Below are 9,046 nucleotides of genomic sequence, written 5' to 3'. Positions count from 1 at the left end.
TGCTGAATTGAGCATGCGCTTTGCCGTGCTTTGAAAAGAGCCAACAAAAAGAGCTCTTTATTTAAAAGAATTGCAGCACTTGATGCCAGGGCCAGCCCGAGGCATAAGCGAACTAAGCGGCTGCTTGGGGCCCCCTGGCCACCAGGGGGCCCCCTAATCGTTTTTTTTTTTTTTTTTTTTTTTTTACAATTAAATAACTTAAACAAGTGATATAAATTAATGAATATGAATGAATGAAGGAATAATTCAAGAAAATAAAAATTTGTCGACAACTGCTGCTGTGCCTGCGTTTGAGTCATGCGCATACACACTAGACACCTCGCGACGGCTGTCACGACAACTCGCGCAGGCGCGGGCGCACACGCGGAATTGCACGTCACTCGTCACGAATCTAGCCACCTGCCATGTCACAAAAAAGGACGTATCCCTCAGGTGCCGAAAAAAGAAAAAAGAAAAGGACCGAGGAGGAGAAAAAAGAGCGAGATAAAGGTATGTTTGCATGATTATTTACAGTATGTTTTGTGCAGCAGCAGCACAAATTGTGCTCACGTTACTTGAGGTAACGTTAGCAGCTAGCTAGTCATGACTCATGATATTTATAAGCCATCACCAGAGCTAAATCCCCGCCATCAACAGTGAAATGTTATTAATATACATTTATCTATCTAGGTAGCAGCTAGGTGTGTATTTCACATTGATAGATATCTGTTTAAGTTGGAGAAAACACCGATGCCAGCTTAACCAGCTTGGCATGAGTGAATGTTCCAGCTTCATAGGCAATGCACGTGCGCTCTCTGCTCTAAGATCTTTGTGAGAGATGTGGTATTTATCTTTATGAAAAAAATATACCAAAACCATATTGGTGGGTGGGGAGGGAGACTTCAATTAATATGGTGGCGATTGATGTAACATTAGCAGTGCTATCCTTATAATTATAGGCTGCAGTGTAGTAGATCACCATGTTAAGTTTTCACCATACTGCAATTATGCCTCCTCAAATAGCATATGAAATGTTAGGTGTGTTGTGGAATTGCTTGTTGTGTAAGTAATGATGGCAAAATAAACTCATTCTGCTCGATCAACTATGCATTTATGAAATGCTATTTTTTTCCCCAGGAACACTGTTGAAGTATTTTGGAGCACAACCAACCCTACCTGCCCCTAATGTTTCATCAAGTGTCAGAGCCTCCTCAGGTGATGATACAGCAGGTGAGGTTTTTCTTGATGGCAAATGGTTACATAGCCTGTTAAAGGACAATTACGGGGTAATTAACACATGGTTACTGAGTCGATCGTTCCCTGGAATGCGTTTTCATGATAATCGAATGTAAAGATTTTTATCTCTAAAAACAGATGATCTTATAACGCTAGTATATGGGGTACAGAGTAAGTAAAAGTAAATCGCTAGTTAATACCACTAACAAAGCTCAAAATAGCCTCACACTAACACGGTAGCATAATGAGGGTCCCTACATGCAAACCGAAGTATTGAGAACTTTGTAAGTGTACAGACAGTTTAATAAGAAGATACTTTATAAAGACTTTAAACGATACTTTATACTTACTATGTGCCCCATATACTAGCGTTATAAGCTAATCTGTTTTTAGAGATAAAACTCTTTACATTTGACCATGTGTTAATTACCCCTAGGTTCATTTTTCACTGGAATTGTCCTTTAATATGACATGACACATTTAGCTTTTTTTTTTTTATTTGTTTGTTTGTTTGTTTATTTTATCATTGCTGGTTCATCCACTGCAGAGTTACATGCGACTGAAAGCGAGGAGCAGTTACAAGCGACTGAAAGCGAGGAGCAGTTACAAGCGACTGAAAGCGAGGAGCAGTTACAAGCGACTGAAAGCGAGGAGCAGTTACAAGCACTTACATTCACTGGTACATCGGTTTCAACTTCAGCCGGCATGACAGGTCAGTTAATCTAAAAGTTTTTGTTTTGTGTTGGCTTTACTATAAAATATTCTGTGTTATGTTATTTTATAATTCTATTTTTTTTTAATCTAATGTCCCTACAGGTCCTTCTACATCTGCAACCACTGCAATAGATTTCCCATCTACTCCCTCAACAAGCTCCAGCTATCAAGATCAGCTATCAACAGCTCCTCCAGTTGACCCAGTTGAATGGTCAGCATTCCTGTCATACTCAGAAAGGACTGATCTGGTAAGAAGAGGGCCAGTGCCAATAAGTGACACCTTTACCTTCCCCAAGAAATCAGATGGACGAAGCTTTCACTACCACTACACATACAGACAGTTAATTAATGGGGAAAAAATCAAGCGAAGCTGGCTGATTTATTAAAAAAAAAAAGATGCGGTTTACTGCTTCTGTTGCAAAATATTCTCAAGAAAGTCCACAAAACTATCAACAGAGGGACAGCGTGATTGGGTAAATGTAGGTGCTTTGCTGAAACAGCATGAGAATAGTCAAGATCATTGCAATAATATGGTGAAGTGGAAAGACTTTGCCCTCCGTCTTTCTAAGCAGAAGACTATTGATGCAACAGAAATGGCCCTTTTGGAGGCAGAAAGAAATCGTTGGAGAGATGTTCTCATCCGTTTGATTAGTATAATTCAGTCTTTGGCAGAGAGGAATCTTGCACTCAGGGGGTCTGTCGATACTTTGCACCAGGCCAACAATGGGAACTTCCTTAAAGAGGTGGAACTGATGGCAAAATTTGACCCGGTGTTAAAAGATCACATCAGACGAATTGATAGTGGAATGCAGCACAACACGTACCTGGGTAAGACTATCCAGAATGAGCTGATAGAGTGTGTCAGTGACAAAATAATTGAGGTAATGGTGGCAGAAATCAAGGACTGCAAATATTATTCAATTATTTTAGACTGTACACCTGATGTTAGTCACCATGAACGAATGTCTGTTGTGGTGCGCACAGTCACTCTGGGCAAAACACCAGAAATAAAAGAGCACTTTTTAGGATTTCTGATAGCTCCAGAATCCACTGGCCTGGGTTTGTCCAATCTAATCCTTAACAGGCTTGAGGAATTGAACATCCCTTTTCAGGATTGTCGGGGGCAGTCCTATGACAATGGGGCTAATATGAAGGGAAAAAACAAAGGTGTGCAGGCTAGGCTATTGGCTAAGAATCCAAGGGCTTTTTACGTGCCTTGCAGTTCTCATACACTAAATCTGACAGTTTCAGATGCGGCTAAAGCATCAATGGATGCTTCTTGTTTTTTTGGAAATGTGGAGAAGGTGTACAATTTGTTTGCTGGGTCCACTCAAAGGTGGGCCATCTTACGGAAGTTTGTTGACATCACCCTCAAGTCCTGGAGTGAGACACGCTGGGAAAGCCGGATAAAAAGTATTGAAGCTTTGCGCTACCAGTCAGAGAAGGTGAGGGAAGCCCTGCTAGAAGTGAGAAGTAAAGCGACTGACCCTGTAGTGGCTGTTGAAGCCAATTCCCTCGCAGAAGAGATAGGTTCATTTAGGTTTCAGATTTGTTGTGTTGTCTGGTGTGACATTTTGTCTAAAATTAACATCACGAGCAAGCTTCTACAATCAACCAACATGCAGCTTGATGTAGCGGTTAACCTTGTAAAAAAGAACAAAGGCGAACTGATCAGTTACCGAAAAACAGGCTTCTGTGATGCACAGACATCTGCTAAAGAAATTTGTGAGCGGATGAACACAGAAGCAGTGCTGAAAGAGAAGCGATTGCGTTCTACAAAAAGGCACTTTGGCTATGAGGCTGCAGATGAGCCAATAGTGGATGCTATGAAGAGGCTGGAAGTGTCATTTTTTAATGCTGTAGTGGACTGTAGCATTCTGTCATTGGAGGATAGATTTAAGTCTCTAAGTGAGGTTAAAGAGAACTTTGGAGTGCTGCTCAATTTTAGGGAGCTAGATCGAAAGGTCCAGGGGGAGCAATGTGAGCTTCTTGGGGAAAAACTCTCTTGTGGAGAGGAGGCTGATATTGATGGTAGCGCACTGGCAGTAGAGATAGAGAGTCTTCCTGAACTTCCCCAAACTATGATGACTGCCTTTGAGCTTCTCACATACCTCTCACAAAATGAGATGTGTGAGCTTTACCCAAATCTTTGGGTAGCTCTCAGGATAGCCTGCACTCTGCCTGTGTCAGTTGCCTCAGCAGAGAGGAGCTTTTCCAAGCTCAAATTGATAAAAACATACTTGAGATCATCAATGGCCCAGGAAAGACTAAGTGGACTTGCAGTCATTAGTATTAATAACAAAGTTGGCCAAGCAATACCATACAATGATGTCATCAGTGACTTTGCCTCCAGAAAAGCAAGAAAGGAACGATTTTGAGGTCATTGTTGTACAGTTGTGAGGTGTCATTGTTGAACCCTTGCTGTTCTTATGTTTGCTTTCATTATTTAAGGATCTTTTTTTTTGTAACATTCTATTTTTTATTATATTGATGTCTATTTTGGTTTTATTTAAAAGATTGCACATTTAATGCACATTTGTAAATAGTTTATTTAATGTTTTGTGACAGATTGTATTGAGAAGTTTTAATAAAAGAGTGAAATATTTTAAGTATCGTTTTTTTTATTTATTTTGTATTATAACCTCACTGTATACGTTTATAATATTCGCTATAACATTATAGCGTGGCATTTGTGTCAATAATCTAGCACAGGTGACTCTGTGTGGTGGGAGGGGGGCCCCCAAATCAAATTCTGCTTAGGGCCCCCAAGAGGCTTGGGCCGGCACTGCTTGATGCACAGCTCCACCCAAGAAATGTCATATTTCTTTCCATCTAAGCATTTGCCTTTTTAGCCACCAGGCAGTTTGTGGCCTGTATGTAATGTTCTTGGGTACTGGCATAGATGCTGTATGCAAAGTTTATATTTCCTACCCTTTCCGCTTGCAGATGAGTGCAAATGGGGATATAAAGTACACTTTGGAAAGATTCAGTGTTTAATACACAACCAGTTAAAGTGAACAAAACCCGTTACCTAGATAAAAGAGATATAAAGACCTGGGATTGGCTCCAACCTTGGCACTAAAACCATGAGTGAAAGTTGTGGTATTGACAGTGGTCAGTGGGTAGATCCGAATCAGCACATCCACAGTAAAATCATTTAGTCCTCTCAGAGCTGGCGCTTGCTCATGTAAAGCTATTGCTAGATAATTAACAGCTCAGATTGAGAGAGTTTGACAGGAGTAGGCCTGGTTTACGTCAATGTGAAGCATTCAAATCATTCTTTTACTACAAAGCAGCATTGCTGCTCTGCAGCTGATAAACATTTACTAGTAAAGGATAACATTAAGAAGACAAGCGACGTATATCTAAATGTGACTGGCAGTTCATTATTGCAGTATTCAGACTTTGCCTTAAAAGTACTGCACTACAGCATTCTCTCTATTGGATGGGAGGAACGGAATCCATCCAGTGTTTTGTGTAATTGTTCAGGACATGAAATATCGAAGAATGAATACAGGTTCAGTGAGTGCTTTGAATGTTGTTAGGGAAACATATCTGCCATCTAACGAACCATAAAACTTCAATACACTGACGTTCCTACTGTCACGTTTTTAAAATGCATGTTCAGATTTCTCCTGAATTGATCTACGTAAGAGCTGCAGGTTTCTGACTTTTACAAGCGTTTAAAGGTTAAGACTCTGAATATCCAACCCATCAGCTGTGTGAAGGTTTAAATAAAGAAAGATGATTTAGTTTCTTCAACTATATGGGAACTTTTGGCCTTGTGGACTTTACATAATGTGTCCAGTAATTTAACATGTCCAACAGTGTATTGTGTATACACTCAAAGCATGATTTTAGCAGTTTGAAGAGTTAATAATTAGTACAATCAATAATTGGTATCAATCTTATTGAATTCAGTAATAAACAGTTTAAGTTCAAATAAAACAAAGTACACAATCTTATGAAACACTTTATTAGGAGCAAAACTGTGAGACAGTAAAATAGATATAATTTTTATTTCACACAATCCAGTAAATATTGACATTTATTCTACGTATAATATATTTGAATTATGATAGTTTTAAAAATAATAATTTGTATTGATTATATGATGAATTTATATGATGAATTTTCAAGATTGAAAGGACAATAAAATCTCTATATAAAAGGCAAGATTGAAAAACAAATCATGATGATGATAAAAATAAATCATGAATGAATGGTAAAACATTTTACATTTATTTTAATATAACAAAATAAAAATAAAAAGGAATCTGTTACTTTTAATAAAATAACCCCCCAAGACACCACACTGAATGGGATATGACAAAGTAATTGTATGCTTCTGTTGTGAATCCTCTGATTGCATCTGTCTTTTCTCACTAAATGGTGTTCACCAGCTCCCCCAAGTTTAAAACTCTGAAACAGAACAAAACTAATGGAGATGAGAATGTCCATCTGTCTGTGTTGTCCTTTGGCAAACAGACAGCATTTCTTACACTGGGGCTCTTGTCCTGCCTTAATAAAGTAATTCACTGTTTAGTCAAGATGAATTATAAGTGTCTCTGTTTTCCAAAGAATGTCTGTGTTATCTTATGCTGTTGTGGGATGAACCAACAGATTTCTGAGAAACATGGATGCATGTTTTCTCTAAATGTGAGGGGAAATATTCTGTAAAGCAATGCAGTTTGATGAAAATTTATTTTGCTAACAGAGTCAGAGATTTAGTTTTGTAAACTGGACAAACCTGGCTCCTGTAAGCCATCAAGACAATGTAACATCACTGTGCCATGAATTCAGTCCTGGGCAATGAAAAAAAAGGAAAAAAAAAGAGCAGACACATGTTTCCTTTGGTGCGTCTTTATAAATTGTAGCAAGTGGAAGTGGGAAGGTCAAGGGTCATATTTATATTTCACAAGGGACCAACAAAGAGATTAAAGCTTAGAAACTATCAGCAGGAACTCTTAATCACGTGTTGACCCATACTAGAACAAAAAAAAAAAAATATAATAATAATAATAAATCCACACTGCATTAAATAAAATAATCACCATTTTAAAAATACTTATCATTTGTTTTTGTTATTAATATTTTGCATTTTAAATAACTTTTCTCTTTGAATACAGATTAAAAATTAAGTAATTTATTACTTTCATGTCAAAGCTGCATTTTCAGCGGTCATTACTCCAGTTTTCAGTGTCACATGATCCTTCAGAAATCATTCTAAAATGCTGATTTGCTGCTCAGTAAATATTTCTTATTATTATTACTGATGAAACAGTCTCATTAATATTTTTGTGGACTGTTTAATGACTATAAAATTCAAATTAACAGCATTTATTTGAAAAACATTTTTTTGTAACAATGTAAAAGTCTTTACTTTCAATTTTGATGAATTTAAAACATTCTTTCTAAATAAAATGTGTTAATTTCTTTCTAAAGTCTTACTGTAGATTTTATACTGTACATTATACATTATACACATATAATATATATGTGTATTATACTGTACATTTTAAAATGGTCATGTCTGCATGCTGCATGGTCATGTCTGCATATACTGCATGTCTGAATATTTGGAGCTGTATGATAGATATTTGAATATAGTATCTTAAATATTTATCAGCTAAGACAACAGCATGTAAATGTTTGCGGTTTTGTTGGACATAAGAATCAAACAAACCTTTAGTCTTGTAAAAACAGATGGAAAGATATTCTGTATTTCATTTTTGGAAGAAACTAGTAACTTTGAAACCCTATTCCAAGAATAATATTTTCCTCTAATTAAAGTCTGTGCTTCTTTACATTATTAATGTAGGTTGTCTGACCGCAAGGCTGTTTGTGCAGAATTAGAAAAAAAAATGGCAGAGCTGTTAGACAGAAGTAATTGGTCTTTAATCAGCAATAAAACAAACAAAGATTATAAGCAAAACACATGCATAGTGCCAAAGTCGTCCATCAAGAAATGAGACGCAAATGTTTACAATAAGCTCTCATGCTTGCCAGCATATTACATAGAACATCACACGAGACTCTGATAATATTTTAACCTCTGTCCTCCACTCGCCCTCATATTGTGGAATGAAAACAATGATGATGGTAACAAGCTAAACTGATTATAGTCAATTAGTTCTGGTCATTCATATAAAACAGGCCTAACTCCTTAGAGTATTGATTCAGTTCCTGACTTCTGTGCCAGATTTGGCCACCCCAACTTCCATAAAACTACTCCAGCCAAGATAATGTCTTTGATCTTTTCCTTTACGATAAATTCCAGCCAATTCATCACCCCAGTAATGTTTTAAGCCTAGTTTAGCTCCATTTTATGATAAGAGTAGAGGAAGGACACCATTTCATGCACAAGTCGTCAATTTACATCAGTCCCAAGGGACCTACAAGAGGTGCAGGGAACCTATAAATCATCTGAGGCTTGACACTGGCAAAAGATTGGGGAAATGCAGCTTACTGCTACTTAGACTCTATAGAGAAAGCCATGAGGTTTAGAGGGGAACAATGAATCTGGAAGCGTGCCTTACAGAATTAACCCTACTGCCTTGATGCTACCCAAAGGGACACATGTCAGGGTGATCTAATGGGGTGAACTCTCACTACAAAAGCATTCGGAGTACACTTACAAAGAAAGTATCAGAAAGTATCAGAAGATGAGAGGCCTTCACATAACAGGCATTTTTAAAGCCTGAACAGAACAGAACAGAAGCCAAAGCATTAAGACTGTAAGAACCCAGCGAGTGCCAAAACCAACAAAGGTGAGCAGCCTGGCTTAAAATGCACTGAGGAATTAAAACATCTGTTTCTACAAACTGAGTGGGAGGAAAAAGGTACTCCTAAAAAAACATTAAACCCATTACATGTGATTGCACACATATTTTGTAAATGTTTGCTTTAAAAAAAATCTACTGTGACAGACAATAAGGTTAAAAACAACTTTTGTAGAAGTAAAACGACCTATTTATGGGCAGCATTTTAGTGGTTTGTTTTATAATCAGAAAATTTATAACCCAAATCTGTCATTTTTGCCTAGTTTAACATTTTGAAAAGCAGTCATATTAAACATATTGTGGTTTGAAATGTATTAGTTCCAAATGTAAGTCCT

This window comes from Carassius carassius, chromosome 18 (assembly GCF_963082965.1).
Source record: "Carassius carassius chromosome 18, fCarCar2.1, whole genome shotgun sequence".
In the NCBI taxonomy this organism is placed as follows: Eukaryota; Metazoa; Chordata; class Actinopteri; order Cypriniformes; family Cyprinidae; genus Carassius; species Carassius carassius.
The sequence above is the reverse complement of the archived record's forward strand: the minus strand, read 5'-3'. Positions refer to the sequence as shown.